General features: G+C 42.2%; 1 long non-coding RNA gene and 1 pseudogene across 3 annotated transcripts in view; both read right to left on the bottom strand.

The window, feature by feature from the left end:
• Nucleotides 1–9,249: 9,249 nt before the first annotated feature.
• On the bottom strand, nucleotides 9,250–10,442 carry LOC147604069 (uncharacterized). 2 transcript variants are annotated; one of them, XR_015265435.1, is made up of 3 exons: nucleotides 10,271–10,442; nucleotides 9,487–9,601; nucleotides 9,250–9,276 (listed from the first exon to the last, which is right to left on the bottom strand). It is a non-coding gene; the product is annotated as an uncharacterized LOC147604069 (long non-coding RNA). The 2 variants fall into 2 exon arrangements; XR_015265434.1 differs by lacking the exon at nucleotides 9,250–9,276 and having other exon boundaries at nucleotides 9,291–9,601.
• LOC147604067 (TOM1-like protein 3) overlaps nucleotides 10,371–20,290 on the bottom strand; it is a 167,117-nt pseudogene continuing 157,197 nt past the window's right edge. Inside the window, exons 8-9 of the transcript XR_015265436.1 lie at nucleotides 18,380–18,562; nucleotides 10,371–11,805 (exon numbers count right to left, since the gene is read on the bottom strand). The product of XR_015265436.1 is annotated as a TOM1-like protein 3 (transcript). The remainder of the gene's footprint in view (nucleotides 11,806–18,379; nucleotides 18,563–20,290) is intronic.

Here is a 20,290-nt window from a genome sequence, read left to right as displayed (position 1 = left end):
TACCCTAGGGAGGATGAATACTTATACATCATTGAACAAGCACACCAACAAGCTCGTGGATACTTTTCAATAGATATTACTACAAGGAAAATACTCTAATCGGGGTATTGGTGGCTCATGCGCTTCAAAGATTATGCACTATTTGTCAGAGGATGTGACGAGTTCCAATGATGCGCTAAACCACAAAAGAAGGGCGTGATGCCCTTGCACCCTGTTGAAGTTCTAGAACCCTTTATAGAAGAGGTAAGGATGGCATATTGACAAGTTACCCTAGGGAGGATGAATACTTATACATCATTGAACAAGCACACCAACAAGCTCGTGGATACTTTTCAATAGATATTACTACAAGGAAAATACTCTAATCGGGGTATTGGTGGCTCATGCGCTTCAAAGATTATGCACTATTTGTCAGAGGATGTGACGAGTTCCAATGATGCGCTAAACCACAAAAGAAGGGCGTGATGCCCTTGCACCCTGTTGAAGTTCTAGAACCCTTTATGAAATAGGGCATTGATTTTGTGGGACCTACCAATCTAGTTACATGTAGAACCCAAGCAAGGTACATTTTAATAGCTGATTATGTCACAAAATGGGCTGAAGAGCAAGAGCTTTAAAAAAAAGCAGACATTGTGGCTACAGCTAGATTTCTTTATGAGAATATCATTACCCGATTTGGTTATCCTTTCGAGCTGGTGAGTGACCAAGGAAAACATTTTATAAGTGATGTAATCCAACATCTCACCACACACACAACATTCATAATCTCACACTGCAAGTCCACTCCATACTACCCCCGTAAAGCAAATGGTCAAGCCAAGAGTACCAACAAAGTCCACATTTCCAAATTGACAAAAATTGTTTAGGCTCAACACAATGATTAGGGATTCAATCTCACAATGGCTTTATGGGATTACCAAACCTCTTATAAAGTGCAATTGGTTGCACACCATTTAAGATGGTATACAAGGTTGAGGCAATAATGCCTTGGCAATTCATGATACCCAGCTTAAGGGTAGCAATGGGCTGAGAGACTTGAGGGTAACATGTGCCGACTAGTTGTTCAAGAATGAACAACTAGAGGAAGAAAGGCAAATGTTGTGTAAAACATGACAAAAAAGGATCGCTAAAAAAAGTGGTTTGATAACAATTTCAAGGAATGAGGGAGACCTTGTACTTATGTATGGAGCCTGCACAGCAGCAATAGTGAGAAAAAGAAACTCAAGTACACCGGAAAATGACCATTTCAAGTCTGTGAAATAACACCTCAAGATACCATGCGTGTTAAAACTCTTGACAGGGTTGAAATCCTAGGCTTCCTTAATGGCAGTAAATTCAAGAAGTTATATGGTTCTCTTACTGAGAAAGCCTTATTGGCTACACATGATGAGAAGGAAGCCAAGGAAAAAGCAAAATTAAAGAAAGCTCAAGGATGACAACAAGAAGCTAAGGAAAGGCAAATACAACAATAGCAATCCTTGGATCTACACAAGCCTTTGTTGGAGAAGTTGAAGGAGAAACAGATGACCACATAGAACCTCTATGAACATCCATTCAATTACCTAGTCCCTATGGTAAACTTCTCTATAATGCATTTCTTGACACGCAAGCCTTTTTTGTTTGGAGAAGTTGAAGGAGACAGAGATGAGCACATAGCACCTCTATGAACATCCATTAAATTGCCTAGCCCCTATGGTAAAGTGTTGTATAATGCATTGCTTGACACGGGGGCTAGTCACAAATTACTTCCTTCAATGCATGAAACTAGTTGTGAAACTTCAACTCATATAGACAGCTCTTTGACGATAAAAGGTATCAATGGTAGGAACACCAAGCTCCTTGGGCTACTACAAATTGAAACATATTGTGATAACAAGAACCTAGTGAGAGACTTCCTAGTTATGCCTGCAAACAAGAACATTATCTCAACTAGTAATACTTGGTCACACATGGATGAAGACTGTTGGATGTATGATTGACTAGTCAATGGGGCATGTCTCTATGGGTGAAGCCTTAACCCCCATGGCTGAACATTCTACTCATAACCCCCTTATCACCTCTCACTCTTATCAAAAGTCAAAAGAATGAGGAGGAAGCTTCAACACATCAGCCAAATCTAAAGAAACCCCCTCCACCTCATCATCTACTGTTCAAAGGACTCTTGATTCTTTTCCCACCACATGGCTAACACCTCAATGTCAAAAGTACTAGCTAATACAACATGCTAAAAAGTGGCAACCCGAATCTACCTTGCAATGGGTTCCCAAGATTTCTCCATCCGTACCAACCAAGCAAAGTAGGCCTCAACAAAATAACCGACACATAAAGTCCAAACTTTAGGTTACTCCAAAATGGATACCTAAATGCTTATTGGAAGCAGAAGGCTAACCGTTGTTGTATTTATATCCCAAAACAAACCACTAGCCTCGCTTGCCAATTCCCAAGTCTCCTCACTGGTGAACAAGAGCTTCATAGGGTCAAATTCAAACAAAGAGAAGACTACTGTAGATAAACCTTCACCACCATCACCCAAACAAGTCTAGATCCCTAAGAAACCCTATCTCAAGAGGCAGGGAGATTGATGGGGAAGCTTCTACTTCAGAAGATGTTACGAAACCCTTGTTCGTTATCCAGCCTCAAACCCCATTGGTTTCCCTAGAGCGACGCACTATGCAAATAGAAATTGCAAGTGTCATCTCGACAATGCTCATCTATAAGAAAGAACCGATAAGGTCTATCCAGTCTTATGAAAGCCCCTTACCACCCTTAAAGCTGGAGATCAATATGTCGCAACAAGCAACAAAGGGTGCTCCTAACCATAGAAGACACTCTATCCTTCATAAGTAACTACCAAGTGAATAGCTGCCTTAGAGTTTTGCATTGTAATTTCTCAAGGGAGAGAGGCAAAGTGTAACAAGATCTAACTTGCTCTAGCCATACCCTTGTGAAATTAGTATTCACACCGAGGATGGCAAAGAGTTTCTTGAATTCCACCATGGTTGCAGAGTAGGTAAGAACATGCAAACAAAGAAATCGGAAACTAAAGAGCACAAAGAACAAAAAGAAAGCAAACTTGAGAGGGATACACAACAATGAATGATAGAAGGAAACAATGGATCATAAGTGAGAATAGAGACCAAATGACAGTACTTTATATGGGAATGTTCCCCATTCTATAGCAAATGTAGTCTTATGCTAGTCTTTTGGGTCTATGGATACTTGGTTGTACCCAAAAAAATCCATCTAAGAAGCTATAGGCTTCTTTTCTTGCCACTCTTTAAAGCACATTTTTGGTGTATGGTAGTGAATAATGAAGTCTTATTTTTTTCAAGTTAACACACACGTGGATCTTACCATTCTTCTTGGGCATAATCATGACTAGTGACACCCAATCTATGTGCTTAATCTCATAAATGGAACCTACATTGATAAGTCTGTTGACTTTGTCTTTGATCGCCTTAGCATAGGTTTCATTGTACATGCACAGTCTTTGTCTAACCAGCCTTATTGCTACAGTGGTTAGATCAAAATCTGAGAACTCTAGGGTTGGAAAACTAGATAAGTTGGATTTTGGAAGCTCTAGTGTACCCTTCTAATCGTAAAAATAAGGGGCATTGATATAGACCGCCTCCTATGCTTACACTCTTTATGTTTAGACATGGAAGAATTTTCAATCAAATGATAATTATTACAAGGGACACTACTATACACTACGCCTCCTGTGTTGAACTCTTCTAGTTGGATCAAATGGATTCTTTTAAGCATGCATGCAAGACAAGTGTAGTAAGTTGGCAATAGTTTGACATAAGGTGGCCTCATTAGGTTTAATAATATCTTATACATGATTTGTAACTGGTCATTGAAGTGTTGGTGCGTTATCGTAGTTGAAAACCACTATGTGAGACTTTGGAGTATTAGGACAAGGCAAAGCATCATAGATCTTATAATCATGTGCAACAAGAAAAACTCAAGGCATCATGCTCATTATCCTTGTGCATCATCGTGTATATTCACATTATTCATCATATCACATGCATCTATCAAGCTATTTTCATAGCATAAAAAAACACGTGCATGGTTTTCATGTGTGTTATTGCATCTATCAATCTATTTTCAGCATAAGCCATAACATTTTTAAAAAAACACAAGTGCATGGTTTTCATGTTTGTTATTGCATGGTTTTCATGTGTGTCATTACAAGCATCATCCTCACAGGCATATGATTTCCTTGGTTTTGAGTCTTCAATCGAAATGTTCTTGACTATTTCACACTATCATCAAAATACCATCATGTGCATCATCATTGCAATAATATCATCATGTCAAACAAAATAGCATCATGTGCATCATCACTAGTATCAATATCATCATGTGTAATCATAAGGGCATCATTGCATTAACATGTTCATCATAAACATCACATAACCTTTCCTCCTTTTGTGGATATATGGCAGCATCATCCTCACCACATACATCATTATGGAATGCAATAATGTCAGCTGGATACTTATAGCAATTTTGACTTCTCATAGATTTGGATTACCAGTCAAAAAGCTTATAGAATAAACAATCAAATGATGGTGCACCGGTGGATCTAGTGGGGTATCTGGAGGCCAGTCTAATGCTCCAACTTCCCAAACTATCAAGGACACCACCAAATCATCTATGACCACATAGATAAATAAAGAAAAAGAGCCCATTAGTGAGCAACCGACTGCCTCGAAATTGCATGATGCTAGGCATGTTCAAAAATTTGCAATTATCGGCACATGTGAGTCAAAAAAGTGCATGATGAAAATTGTCTTTGAGGATGGCTAACCAACAAAAGTAGAGAAAAATCAAGCTGAAATGATCGAGTAGTAGAAATCGGAAAGATAAAATTTTTAAAGAAGAAAGCTCTCAATCCAGTGTGGAGCTCTGTGTTTGCTATGGAAAAGATTATAGCGGATCGTGCACTTACACGAAGGGATGCAGTGTTGTTTACTTGACTAAACTGCTAGAGCATTGACAACCAATAGTTAGATCTAGAACAACCTCCTGAAGATCCAAATCCATATCAACCACATTCTTTTACAAAAATATGTTGATAATCGAATATAGATTTCTTCATCCACATAAGAATGTTATAAATATTATAGCTAGGATACAATAGGATTAGGCTATTCTAGCTATGTCATTAATTAGCATGTTACAACTATGTGGGTCCAACATTTATCAGCAGTGGGCTAGAAAAAGGTCCATGGACAAAGGATAGAATAGGGTTAGCCATTCTATCTTTGTTATTAATCACCCTGCTACACAACTATGTGGATCTAACCTTTATCCCCACGGGGCACACAACCCATTGCATCAGTTGTATGCCCTTTATCCATGAGGTAGATGACCCACCATGGAGAGTGCCAGGTGTGTTGGCCTAGGATAAAACCTTTAGCATACATTTCAATGTATACCTTAGTTGTATTACTCTATTCGAGTTTTTGATGATTGTAATGATTGTTATATATGTTATCTGTGTTATGAGATGATTAATTTGTTTGCTTGTTTACTATGTTTACTTAATATGTTATGATGATTAATTTATCTGTTTGTTTGTTCTCTATTTGATTTATCATCCAGTGTTAGTTATCCACCAATAGTAATACCGAAGGTGGGTTATCTTGTGTCGGTATTACTATTGGTTTATCCACCAATAGTAATACCAAAGGTGGGTTATCCCATGTTGGTTATTCACACCAACGGTAATACACAGATGTTATATGTAGTATGATGATTAAGTTAAATAATCATTTATTTATTATGCTTAACTACTATGTTAATCATCCCATGTTGGTTATCCATCAACAGTAATATCGGAGGTGAGTACAATAACATGACGATCTATACATACCTCTTGATAAGGGATTTTCGTAAGCATGCACAGGAGCTTATGTGACTACGAAGTAGCTGGTGGGGTTGGTAAGGCAAATGGTTACCTTGGCATCAGGTGCCATATGTCGTAGTGCTCGTGGTGTGCTAGAAATAAGCACAATACTATTATTATTTAGGCCTTAGCAAACAAAAACTTTATGCACACCAGACCATATCTCTACATGAGAATAAGTGAGGTTGTCTGGCTTGAGGAATAAGGAGGGTTGGCCCTACCACTAATTGGTTTTGTAAGGTATATTTGTTTTACCAACTCATCCATGCTCATGTCCTTGCTTAGGACTCTTTGGTGGTGGTTGGGCTCCCTCCTTCACTATTTTAAAGGCTTTGGATGATACATCCCCTATCTCTTAGTTTGGGTGGATGTTTACATCCATTCTTATAGATTGTCTACTGCTAGGTTCACTACTGCCTTCGCACGGTGCTATACACTCAACAAAGATATAGTATCCAAACCTGTAGTAGATATGGTCATGAAGCCTCTTTATCTTAAGACTGATCATGAATTAATTGATGAGTAATAATCATCTAGGGACTCCATCTCATGTGGAGATACTTGGCTTGGGCAATGTAGTCTCACGCGGTCTCATATTCCTCTTGCTTGAGGTTGTAAATTTACACAAAATGGCTCCCACAGTGAAGGTGTGTCTTAAGACCTCATAGTTAACCCTTTCAAGTGGTTTTAGTGCCCTAAACAAATGGCATGGCCTTTTTCTTTCAAGGAAAAGTCCAAATGAGAAAATCTTGGTTGGATCAATAATCCTTCCCATGGCTTTGCAAACTTGATTGAACTTCTCTACATATTGAATGGGATCTTAAGTTCCATCAAATTTGGTCATCATACTTGAGATATGGATTGGCTTAGTTTTGCCCAAATCTAAGATCCTCTAGGTGTTGTATTTTTGAGAAATCCCTTCCTATTTTAAATGAAATCCTTAGTATGTCTTTTGCATATTCACATGGCGATGAGCAAATCTTGGTTTGATCATTAATCCTTCCCATGGCTTTGCAAACTTGATTGAACTTCCCATGGCTTTGCAAATCTTGGTTAGATCATTAATCCTTCCCTATGCCTACCAAGCTTTGAGGCTATGGGCTTAGAGTATGACTGAGAGCACATTAGGTGATATCTCTTGTGGAATACCTAGGTTGGAAGTAGTCCTTCTAACTAGGTTTTTACCTTTCCTCATATTCCTTCTTTCTCATCTGAATATAGAGGACCTAGAACTTAGTGAAGAAGCTTCCATAATGGGCTCCTTTAAGAGGTGGTACTCGTTCTTGAACTATGTGTGCTTACAAACCGGTTTCTAGATTTCCCACCCTAATGGTATTGCAAAAGAGACATGTCCTACACCAATGGTTGTGAGTATTAGCATGCAGAAGTAGAGGTTGAGACTACAGACCACCATTTGATCCACTTCTACTTGGAATCGAGATTTCCAATTGTAACTTTACCTTCAAGAACATGGCACTAAAGGATTCATGCTTTTTCATTAGCAAAAGTCCAACTCCCAACTCTAGTGTATGGTTATTGTTGTGTGTGGAAGATCATGATAACAAGAAGTCCATGGTGAAGATATGAAAAATGCAAGAGTTTATCAAGCAAATTCTAACGAGCTTAGTTTCACCCATTATACTTTGGGAGTGTTAAGTTCTCAAATACACCGAAGGAGAACGGAGAATTGCAAGTACTCAAATCCACCAACATACTTGAGAGTATGGCATCATTTTATATGTCAAGCGTAACCTTTGGTGAATATTTTGGATCAAACTAGTCCAACGTCAACAAGCGCTCAAAAATACAGTATTGCTACACACTTGTTCCAAAGTTGTTCTTGAGGCATTTTAAAAGCCAAGTAAAATGTTGCTTATGTCACACAGATTCTCAAAGACACACGAGCCCCACTAGAGAAATAACCCCCCATGTTTTAAGCTTGCATGTAGCACATTCAAATTTAGTACACAACTTGGCTATAATTAAGCTTACACATGCACTTTTTTTATACATGCACTTTAGCACAAGTCAACATGAAGCCTTGATTGCAACAATGATCACCTTCAAATAGTCATTTTGTGGGAGAGGGTGGTCGGGGAGGGGGGGAGGGAGGGAGTGAGGGAATTGTGTATGTTACGAATCGATGCTCTTTTTCTCATCATTCACTTTGCAATCTGGTTTCTAACCTGCTCTAGTGTGTACTTCCCCCTATATGAGGCATAGCCATGATCGGGCAATCACGCAGCACCCATCATCTGGGAATAGGCATCAAGAGAAGCCATGTAACTACGCTGGTACTGAACTTTGTATAGGTCTAGTTATCCACCAGATGGGTAGCATACATTGTCGTATCAGTGTTAAATATTCAAGACGAGAGGTCCGCAACCCCAAGCACCTTGCTTGATCAAGTTTGGAGGCCGTCTCATCTTGGTTGGAGCTAGATATGTGTTCCAATTCCTCATTTTCGAGGCTGAAAGTTAATGAGATTTTATATAAGTCCAGAATTTCCTCTTGTACCCTAAAATGTATTCTTCTCTGAAGTTTTCAAATGAAAAATGCATTGCTAAGGGAGACCATCTTTTGTAATCAACTGCAAAAGCAGTTAGAGTTTTGTTGTTCTCTTCTATTGTGTAAGGTCTCCTTTGATTTATGATTGATTCTCATAGTGAGTGTGAAAATTGTTACACCACTCCTTGTGTTTTCATACAAGTCCTAGTACGGAAACGTTGCCTAGCAAAGCATTTGTTGCCTGTCATCCACCCAAGTTTAAGAGTTTGCTCTCATAAGACTGGAACCTAGCTAACCTTGCATATCTGTAGCAACCTTGCTGAGAGTGCACGCAGAATTTCAGTATCCATTGTTCTATTTTCAAGACCTCCGTGGCTAGGGGTTCTAACTTGAGAAGAAACAAGTAGGGGACTTCTTTGACTATGAGCAGGCTAAGAAAAAAACTGTCCTTCCAAAATCGATCCAAGCAGACACCGAAAAGCTAGATGAACACCACACAGCAAATCAAATAAATAAAGAAAATTCATAAATGGCATATGAATTATCTAGCCATCTATCCATAATCCACTTTTTATATCTGTTTTGTCCCTCCCTCCCTCCCTCCCCTACCTTCCTACCTACACCTCTTCTCTACCTACCTATCTCCATGCTTTACAAACACAGAGTTTAAACTCCGTACCTATCTCTCTGACGTTCAAACTCGTGAATCAAGAACTGAAGTACACATGCAATGTAGTTATACACATCAGAGTACACCCTTGACGTTAGGAACTGAAGCTTCCACGATACCCTTACCGTAGCTTAAATGGTTGCAAGGCTGGTGATCATACCTTCAAGTATTGACCTTCCTGACTCCGAATCATAAAAGTTAAATGGTCATTAGAGTTTCTCTGCAGCCTCTTTATTACAGACATACAAAAGTTAAGCAGCAATAATCAAGATTGTTGGCATGTCATGCCAGTCTACCCCATAAAATGCTTTACCCTAGCCCTCACAAGGCTCCCGCAGAACCTTTGTGGACAAGTATCAATTTATGCTTGTCCTAAAATCCATCTTACCAATGTGATGAGCCCAACGCAAGAAAGATCAATAAGCTGCTGTCCAGCGCAGACTCTTGAAAGAGCTTCAGAACAGAACTTGTGTGACCAGAAAAGGCACATCATCTGCTTTTCTCTGTAAATAAGATTGAGAACTCATTAGCAAGCTGACTAAAGATATGCTCCACTGACAAGATGATTTGGGATTATTCAAACAGGGTAGGTTTCCCTCTACCAGCTTTTTTCTAATTTGTGAGAAAATGATAGGATTATAAATGACAGAAATGATGTAGAGACAAGCAGCAGCAAGTAAACACTATAAACTCACAGGGTGTTTACCCCTATTGGTGGCCATGGTATGTACATTAAAAATGCAAAAAGCTGGCTGGAATGTTGGAAAGCGAGACCATGTCTAGATACAAGCAAAACTTCAGCATACATCTTGCCAAAGAAATGTCTAATCTCTCACTGACTCGTGAAGTAAAACTTGACAAGCCATCAAACCAGATAAGAATATGAGTCATAATCCCACTTCCTGCATCTATAAAAGATTTTTTTTCAACATTCAAAGCTACCCAGAAATGACTGTCGCTAAATGAGCATGACAATACAGTGTGTACTTATTGCTGGCTGCTAAAGCAGATCCACACTAACTTTTGTTGCTTATACAATAACATGAAGCATATGTAAGCTTCATCACATAGGTAAAAAGGCCAAATTGATTCCCCCAATTTATCTTCATAGTCAAGCTTCACCCAAGATTATGCAGCAGAAAAAATCCATCACAACCTCATCTTCTGCTTACCTTCAATGATAAGAAAAGTGTGCACAATGTCCGTCGATAATGTTACAGCTGCAGAAGGATAAAAATTTGAATTTGCAGTAGAAAAGTCAGTGGTTACTAGTTTCAGTAAAAACGTGAAAAAATGCTGGTTCATTATTATACTGTTCACACAAGCAATTTTTACACTCGCCATGGGAGGAAGGAAGGCATCACAGATGAAGTCTATGAAGGGACTGATCGTCAAACTGCTTGATAGATTCTACAGGTTTAAACAATTGTGATATACAGGAAGAAACCTACTGCAGAAAGGTAAAACAATCTGCAAAGAGGGCAAACCAATCTTCAGCAAGTCACAGGCAGTAACCGACAGAACACAGCATCTCTATCATTTGCTTGACGTTCCTCCTTTATTGGTCTTTGCCAGGTCAACCAAATCTTTAAACAATCTATCTTCTGCCTTTTCTTCTTTCTTAGGAACACCCTGCTTCTGGAAAAATGTGTAATCAGATTGCTGCATGTAGGGTCCTGGTGGTTGCATAGATGAGTAATAGCTTCCTGGTCCTTGGAGTGAAAGGTTTTGCATTTGTCCAGCTAAATTGGGATGGACACCCTGAGGAAACTGCCCGGCAGATAACATTCCCTGCTGCTGTTGCCTGTCAGTAGCTTGTATAGAGGGTTGAGGTAGGGATGATACCATGACATTTTCATATAAATTTGAGCCTTCCTGGGACACCAGAGTTTGTGTGCTCTCAGTACTCCAAGGTGCAGGTGGTAAATGGCTGTTTATTGACTGCGGACTGAAACCTTGCTGGGGTTGCACAGAGAGTGGGCTATATGCATAGGGACCTGAATTCAGGTTTTGTTCTGGATGAACTTGGGAAGATCTGTAAGGCTGCTGTGATTGAAGAGGAGAGCCGTAAGCTTGTAAAGGTCCAGGCTGTGACATGTTTGGTACCTGTGTTACATAAGGGGAGTCGAGCTGTGGCCTTTGTAGTTGGGGACTGGACTGCTCAGCACCATAGATTATAGCTTGTTGTTGAGGACTAAGTGAAGGTCCAGTCTGTTGAGGAGCAAATTGATTTGTACCATATATCAAAGCTGCCTGTTGTGGATTTAATGAAGACCCACTTGGGTGGGGACTAGGCTGTCCTGTACCAAACTCTGATATTTGTTGGTACGAGCCTGACAAAGGTGAGGTCGGCTGTGCCCAAGACACCATGTAATTGCTGTTGTGGAACTGCCCTGGTGACTGGTTTGCAATATGAACTTGTGGAGTTTGGCCATAGTTGCTCTGCTGGGAGGGTGCTCCGAACTGCCCTGAATGCATTCCATTGGGTTGCAAATAACTCTGCTCATTTTGTTGGACACTAGGTGGAGGTACAGGAGAAGATAACTCAGTTGGACCCTGAAACGATTCACCGCTTAGGAGATCTATTGTTTGAGCACGTGTTGTTGCAGGAGGTACCATCTTGTTCTGTGGTTGAGCAGGCGGAAGTAGCGCCAGCTGCTGAGAACTGCCGGAGGAAGTTGAACTTGCCTTGGCCCTGGATGTGGATCTGCAGAAGGAAAAACAAGAGAGAGCTCAGAGAATGCAGAACGACTGTTTCTACACCTTGCATACTGAGGAGAAGCCCCAGTGATTTACTATCCCACAAAATTCACACTGAGAAACTACTAAGCAGAATTAGGACCTCTCTCTTTTCTATAAGACTGAGAACACAAATGAGAAACTACTAAGCAGAAATAGGACCACTCTCCTTTCTATAAGACTCAGAACACGAATGTGAGAATAGTTCAGCGTTACTTTGAAGTCATTCAGGGCCTGGGCAATGTTTGTCACGACTTAATAGCATGTACATGAACTGCCAAAACCAGGCCCACTACATACTATTTCTGAGAGAAGTCGTTAGGACTGTCAGACAGCTGCAATCTTCTCCACACAAAATTTCAAACCACAAAGTTCGTAGTGGTGGACACCAACCATACAAGTCATCAAAATCTTATCCGGGATAAGTTTGAGCTTTCCCTGGACTGGGTGCTACACAACCCCCACCCCCACGCACCACCACAAGCACATCAAGGACGCTACATTGTTTTCAAACATACATGCATGCACATATAGTTACGCACACTATACTACAGAAATCTTGAGGAATACACAACTTAAGCTCATGCCTACGAGTAAATCTAGTACGCTGCAATGTTTTCAAACATGCATAGTGTTGCACACTACTACAGAAATCCTTAGAATTACACAACTTTAGCTCATGCCTTGGCAACTCAAATACCTATTTGGTTGTCATTATGCATGAGTTTAATGATCTCCCAGTTGGAATATTGAAGCGTGGGTACGAAATGTTTCGTACGGTGCTGTAGGTATAGTATGGATCAGATGGTTAACCATGACTGCTCTGTGCCATTTCAATGTAAGTCAGGCTTCAAGATTATTTTGTTCATTCTTTGGTTCAAAGCAGTCTTCAGCAGTCCCTGTTATAAGTTACCATGGGCCTTGCCATGCTCACAGCTTTCCAGCTCAGTGCTTCCACTTCTCTAAGAAATAAAGAAGACGCCTTCGATTCCTTTATTTGACAGTTAGGCATCAGCCAGATATTGGTCACACTCAATTCCATTAACAAGGGTATGAGAAGCTTGTCTAAGATCTCACTATCAAAAACCTGGACCCATGACTTTACCTTGCCCAACGGGATAGCACACCTCTAATGCACTTTTTTTAAATTAATCTTCCAAGTTAATTGATTCCAAAAACTATCCACTAAAGGGAGAATAAGGAATCGCCGCTGCTGATGAGTCTGAGACCTGCGCTGCTGAAGTGACGGCGTGCTGAAGTGACGTGAACCTGCGCTGCTGCCCCCGCCTGCCCTCTGTTGCCTCCGCCTGCTTCTTTGCTGCTCCCGCCTGCCTCTGCTGCCTTCGCCTGCCCAACTGCTGCCTTCGCAACCCCCCTTCGCCTGCCCTTCACTAGCCTCTCAGTCCCCGCCTGCCCTTCAGCTGCCCCCGCTAGCCCCTCTGCTGCCCCCCGCCTGCCTTCGCCTGCCCCTTTTGCTGCCCCGCCTGCCCTTCAGCTGCCCCCGTCAGCCCCTCTGCTGCCTCCTGCCTTCGCCTGCCCCCTTTTGCTGCCCCCGCCAGCCCCCCTTTTGCTGCCCCGCCTCCCCCTTTGCTGCCCGCCCCCTGCCTTCTTCAGTCCCCGCCTGCCCCTCTGCTGTCCCTGCCTGCCCCTTTGCCCTTGCTTCCCCAGCTGCTCCCCGCCTTTGCCCCCCTTCCTCTGCTCCTGTTTTCCCAGCAGCTATTTTATCTGGATTCAAGTCGGCCGCCCACTTTTCTTGATTGGTCTTATGGCTTTTTCTGCCGTAAATTGGATGCTAGTCAGTGTGGGAGATCAAGCAAGCTTCTCTCGGGACACACCTTTTGGTCACCGGCTGTTGGTACCAAGGGTGGTGTTTGTATCTCTTTTTCAGCTTTGATCTCGCCTTGCATCATTGGACATGGTGTCATTTTGCCTACGAGAGCGCAGTGGATCCTTCTTATGGAGGGTACTACACGCATTGGTATTCTCAACCTCTATGCTCCTAACCATAGAGGTGAGAGGATTGCCTTTTGGAAATCTCTCACTACATTGATGCCTCTTGCCGACCATTGGATTATTGGTGGGGATTTTAACATGGTTGAGATGCCAACGGATAAAAGAGGTGGACATGAGGGCTTGGTGCATCCTCTTGAAAGAGCGTCTTGGGAGAGGTTTATACTCTCCATTCATGGTAGAGATTGTTGGCATCACGATGACATTTTGAGGAGTCCATCCACTCTTCTTTATTCATGGTCTAACAGGAGAAGAGATGTAGGATGTATCTATGCATAGTTGGACAGATTTTATGTGGATGATTGGGTGCTTGACAGAGGTGGGCATACTTTGATTGTACAGGCACCTTCAAATCGGATCATTGCCCAGTGGTTTTATGTATTAGAGATCCGAATTGCCATGGATCAGCACCCCATGTACGCATCCCTGATCATTTGTTTTCAGATGCAGAACTATCGTGTCGTATGCTTGATATTTGGAGATCTCATGACTTCTTACAGGCCTCTCAAAGCCTGGCCTCTGCTCTGTGATATTAGTGACTTTTATCACACATGTGCCCTGTCTAAGAGGCAAGAGGCCTTGGACTTAGAAAGGGCTATTAGACGTAGATTGGTTGCCTTGCAGAAAGAGCACGAGAAACATCCTCATGCTCAATGGGTTGCAGATTCTTTATGTACTGTTAGAGCAGAACTTCATAACTCTCTTGAGCAGCACGCGGAGTACCGTTTCCATGCCCAGGAATCCTTTTGGACACAGATGGGTGGCAGATGTAACAAACATTTCTTTGCTTCTCACGGCCCATCTCATGCCAGAGATAGTGTCAGGCAGTTGCCGGATTCACATGGCACTCTTCACTCAGATCCTCTTATGGTTAGACAGATTGCCACCGATTTCTATTGCAAGCTTCTTAGTGCTAAGCCGCATTCTGATCTGGGACATAGGACACAGAGGAAGGTTTGGAATGCATTGCCACATTTGATCACCGAGGAGATGTGTGCCGCTCTGGATGCCCCTTTTTCTATGCAGGAGTTCAGTCATGCTCTTCATGCCTTCCCTCATGGTAAGTGTCCAAGGGAGGATGGCCTCTCCCCTGTTTTTTTCACTACTTTTTGGGATTAAATTGGGGCTGAGATAACATCGGCTTTGCAGGAGATGTGGGACACACGTTCTATGCCTTCTTCTCTCCCTGAGGGGCTTATTTATCTTATTCCTAAGAGCGGGGATAAGACATTGATTGGCCAGTGGAGACCTATCACCTTACTTGAGACTGCCTATAAGATTCTTGCTAAGGCAGTGAGCATCAAGTTACAGCCAATTTTGCAGGATGTTATTCATGATACCCAGAATGGATTCTTACACAGCAGGAGTATCTTTGATAACATTTTCTCGTTTTGGAAGGCCGTTGAATGGGCTAGAGCGAGCAATCAGCCCTTAGCCATTCTGCTCTTGGATTTTGAGAAGGCCTATGATGATAGAGTGGATTGGGACTTCCTTGAGGGTACTCTTAGTCATATGGGCTTCTCTCAGAGATGGATCAAGGGAGTTTCATGCATGTATCGTGATGCCCACAGTAGAGTTCTTGCTTGCGGTGATAGAGGAGAGCGATTTCAGATTTCTCACTCAGTACGACAGGGCTGCCCATTAGCCCCTTTATTATATATCATAGTTGCAGAGGCCATAAGCATCTTTCTCCGCTCCACTACTAGTATTTCAGGATTGAGATTACCTCTTCGTAGTCATGAGGAGTTGGTTGCCTCTGAGTTAGCTCATGACACAGCCCTGTTTTTGGAGGCTTCACATATATGCTTATGTTCCTTCCGGGTAGCACTAGAGGAGTTCTGTTTGGCAGCAGGGGCACTCATTAATTGGCACAAATCTGTTGGTCTTTGGGTTAGTGATTCACCGAGAGTTCATTGGGATGCAAAGCTTGGTTTTACTTGGATCAGCAGAGGATGCACTGCTAGATATTTGGGATGCCAAGTTGGGATTGATATTTCTCCTGCACAGCAGTTTGCTCCGGTACTTTTATGAGTATCCGAAAGAAGCTCCTCCATTCGAGCTCCAAGAGATTAGATTTAGCCTCCAGAGCTTTGGTGGCTAATCAGGTTTTGCTTGCCTCAGCTTGGTTTATTGCCTCTTGTTGTGCTTCTCTCGTGCGTGCATTGGCCAATTGCGGAGATTGGTCCGCAATTTTCTCTGGTCGAGCTTGGATGGCACCTCAGACACTTGTGCCAGGGTAGCTTGGCTCACAGTTATTCAGTCCAAAAGAGAGGGGGGCTTGAATATTATCGATCCGGATGTTCAGTGCAGGGCGTTGCTTTGCAAACTTGCGGTCAGAGGTTTCCTACCAGGCACTGAGCCTTGGAATGATTTTTTCTTGTCTCAGATTTCCAGATGTACACCCAGGGTCGGGACAGACTGGATACCCAACACACCTTTTTTGTTCACAAAGGCTGATATTGGGGCACCATCTTCCCCTCTTATTGCAGCCATTGTCAGAGCATGGAGAAGCATGAGATATTTTTTGCGACAAAGGCTTCCTAGGTCTTTGGATGAGGCTGACCGACAACCTATTATGTGGAACGAGTTCATTAGGGATGAGGCTGGTCGGCCACTTGGTGCATCTCGTTATATGCAATGGTCAGGATGGAAGAGATGTGCATACACAGTTCTTGCTTGGAAGACCTTTAAGAGTCTTTCGGAGGATCGGAGAGTTACATCCACTCGGCATCTTAGGGGCTCTCGAATTCGTATTGATCACATTGATGCAGCTATTCCACATGAGTTGCTTTCTGGGACCTTTCACGGAGACTATCATCGGAGTTGGCTGGGAGTTTTTTCGAGGATAGGCATACCTCTGCATGTCATTGCTCTGCCAAGCCAGGAGGATACAGATTTCCTCATTTATTCTATCATGCCTGGTGGGAGATTGAGGAGATATAGTATGGGGGAGATTATACCAAATACTAGGCTTAGTCCAGTGAGGATTGTTGGTCGCTCGGGGAAGCACAAGTTCATTGACCCTTCTCCTCAGATAGTGACTCATGACTCTTGGTGTTTGTGGCTATATGGTGGCAGTCCTATCAGATATCTTCAGTGGGATCCAGGAGAGTGGGAGTGGATTGATGCCTTCGATCCTTTGAAAAGCCTTCCTTTTTTTCAGTTTTACTGTTTGGAATGCCAGGCTTCTCCTCACCCGACAGATGCATAAGATCCCTACTCTCAAGCCTCATTGGGAGAGCTATGATATTTCTCCAGTGATACAGCGCAGATATTGGCATAGATTTTGGCACTCATACAGAAGGAGCCAGATCTCTCATTTCTTTTGGCACTCATACAAAAGGAGCCAGATCTCTCATTTCTTTTGGTTATTCTTACATGGTGGTCTCCCCACCAATTAGTGGAGATCAATTTTCGGTGTAGCACCTTCCTGTCCTAGATGTGCGGCAGATTCTGAGTCCGTACAACATTGTCTATGCAGATGCAGCATTGCACAACAGATTTGGGGTCCTGTAGCCCAACTTATGGGCAAATTGAGTGGCCGAGCCATGCATGTGACTTGGGGGGCAGTTGCTTGGCTCTCCCAGTCCGGTCCGCAACTTTTTTATGAGAGCAGTGGTACAGATTCTGTTTTTTTCATTCGTAGAGGTATTGCCCAGCATGGTTTATTGCAGGATGTTCCTCACTCTGATTATACACCCCCTAGACAGAGGATTGACACCAGTTGGGAGATTATTGCCAATATTATAGCATGGCAGATCTGGAGAGCTAGATGCACGAAGGCTATTGAGGGTGTCCAGATTTTTGGGTCTCAGTGCATTAGTACTATATGGGGTGATATCATCCACACTCTTATGGCTACTTGGGCTCGCATTCAGAGGCCCTCGCAGGCGAAGCGTGTGATATTTATGCGGGAATGGGACCATGGCATCTTCTTTTCCTCTAGTACCACAGGTCTTACATGGCATCATGATGCTCCTCAGTGGTTGAAATCACCTTACATATTGGGGTGACTCTATTCTCTTCCGGCTTATAGCTGTGATTCTTGTATGTTTTTCTCATACTTAATAGAAGTCTCTTTTTGAAAAAAAAAAATCCACTAAAGAAAGAAAAACAAAAGTTTAATTGTTTGTACATTTTGAATGCGTCTTTTCAACCTCAGAGTGTGTATGTTACTCCTCGTTTCATTCCTTACATGGATAGTTAGGGTCTATATCTTACTCCTCATTGATTATGTGCATAGTCAAGGTGTATAACTTACCCATTTATTACATTTACAGCTGTACATGTCTATGCACACATTTAAGGACACAACACTCACATGCATTTGTACCTCATAGATATATCATTACCGGCACGATATAACCTCCCACTCTCTATAGACTTCATACAATCGACGATTACCCACATACAAACCCTCAGAGCAAAAGCAATTTAGAACTTTGGGGAAATAGAGTCTTTTGTTTACATCTTTCTACTACCAAGTGACAACATGGAACAATGAAGTGTGTTCTTTCTAAGACAATTTTTACCTGTGAGAAAGCTGAGATAACACATCATCGGGATCCTCTTGTGACTGGTTATCAATAAGAAGCGGTGGAGCAGTTGAATGCTCCTGTGGCAAAGGAGCTTCTGATGCAATGGCATCATGCTTTGCCAGCACTCTTTTCAAATCATCATTCAAAGATAAGCCTTGGCGTAGGAGTTCTTCATCCCTGTTATAAAAAAACCATCTTCATGTGCACCAGACTCATTCCCTTAAATCACACTTCTAGTTCTACTGTTTCTCCAAGAACGCAATGAATGAAAATAATCAGTTCTAAATACAAGTGTGAATGGAAGCACAGAAATTCCTCAAAACAACACATTCATCCCTATATGAATTTTGTTATTCACGTCATTGATCCAAAGAACCTTTCCTCCACAAGCAGCTTATTACTTGAATTCTTCGATAACCTTGACAGATCGCATGCATCAATCTTGGAATGTGATCTCATATGCCTGCATAGATGGAGGGGGGTAATAAATCTTGGTTTTATTGTGTGTAATTGTATGATTCATTTGGTCAAAGGTTACTTGTGTTTGGTGATTTGTGAAAGGGGAAAAAGGGAGAAGATACCACGAGTGTGTAAAAGTTGTGGTTGAGATTGAGGTGATGTGGGCATTTGGGGCCACATACGTGGCATGTCATGTGCCACTCCTTGTAGTGATCAGAAGCTGATAAGAGTTGTATCATTGTAAAATTGGAGATAGTTTATATGAGAGATTTTGCAATGGAAGTTAAGCTTTTACCTTGAGTTCATCATTTATTATTGAGCTTAATCACAAGGATCATTATAAAACTCATGGTGGTTCAAACTAAGTAAAACTCCATTGCAAACAATGATAGAGAAATTAGCCAGCCAAGGAGATTATGGTCGTTTTAGCTAGTTGAGATTAGTGTATTTAGCATTCTGATTAGGGTAGGATTAGTGATAAATCACGGTTAGGAAAATTTATTCTCTCTTTCTCCTCTTCCAAGTTCCATCATGCCCCCCTTTTCTGTCTTGAGAGAGAGGAAAGCATCTAGCCCTATCTAGTTCTGCTGTTTAGAGGGGAGGAGAGAGTGTCTGTGATGTTCCTTTTCTGTATGATTTGTGATTAACAGTTTGTGTGCATCTAGGCAAAGCAAGTGCATTTGGCAGCAGACACAGGCAACCCAAAGCACATGACAGTGACCATAGTATCAGCTTGGCGGTCAGAGATTAAGAGAGGAACTGCACAGCAATCAGAAGTTCTGTGCAAATGATCAGATTCCAGGAGGAGACCTCTTTGTCTGCCACCTCAAAAGCAGCCGCCGGCTCCAGGTCTTTCAAAGCATCTCAACTCCCTAGCTGGCAGCATTGCTCCCCTACGCCGCCATCTCCATGACCTGCAGCTCTCCATCCTCAGTTGCAGTAGCACAGGCCTCCATCAAGCTCTGCCTCCCTCTCGAAACTTCAGCAGCCCAAAGAACCAAGCGGAAGAGAGACAAACTCTATTCTTTGTGTGAGAAGTCTTAAAGACTCTAGGTCTCAAACCTTGATTATATATATTTTTTTAAACTCTTTGATGTAAAAAGACCCGACATTATAAAGGCTCTTCAAATGAAAGAAGAAATGGGAATGATAGTGAACAACTCACCATCATGTGCTTCGTCAGCAATCTTCATCACATGTATCTGGTGGCACGGTGGCACCATCATTTAAGAAACCCAAATGATGATCTTGCTGAATGACCGCCAGAATGATTTGAGCTCCAAATGGATCTTCATCAGACTGGGCAACATTGACTCATCGACCCAGCGGGTCTATGGGACAAAAGGCATAGTCATAGGGGACGGAGGGGACGGACCCTTGGAATGGGGGGACACCATCCGTGGAACACTTTGGGACGGGGACGGACGGACGGACGTCACCAGCTGG

Source organism: Cibotium barometz, chromosome 62 (assembly GCF_041138505.1).
Source record: "Cibotium barometz isolate CiBa-2024 chromosome 62, ASM4113850v1, whole genome shotgun sequence".
Classification (NCBI taxonomy): domain Eukaryota; kingdom Viridiplantae; phylum Streptophyta; class Polypodiopsida; order Cyatheales; family Cibotiaceae; genus Cibotium; species Cibotium barometz.
This window is presented reverse-complemented; position numbering and strand designations above follow the sequence as displayed.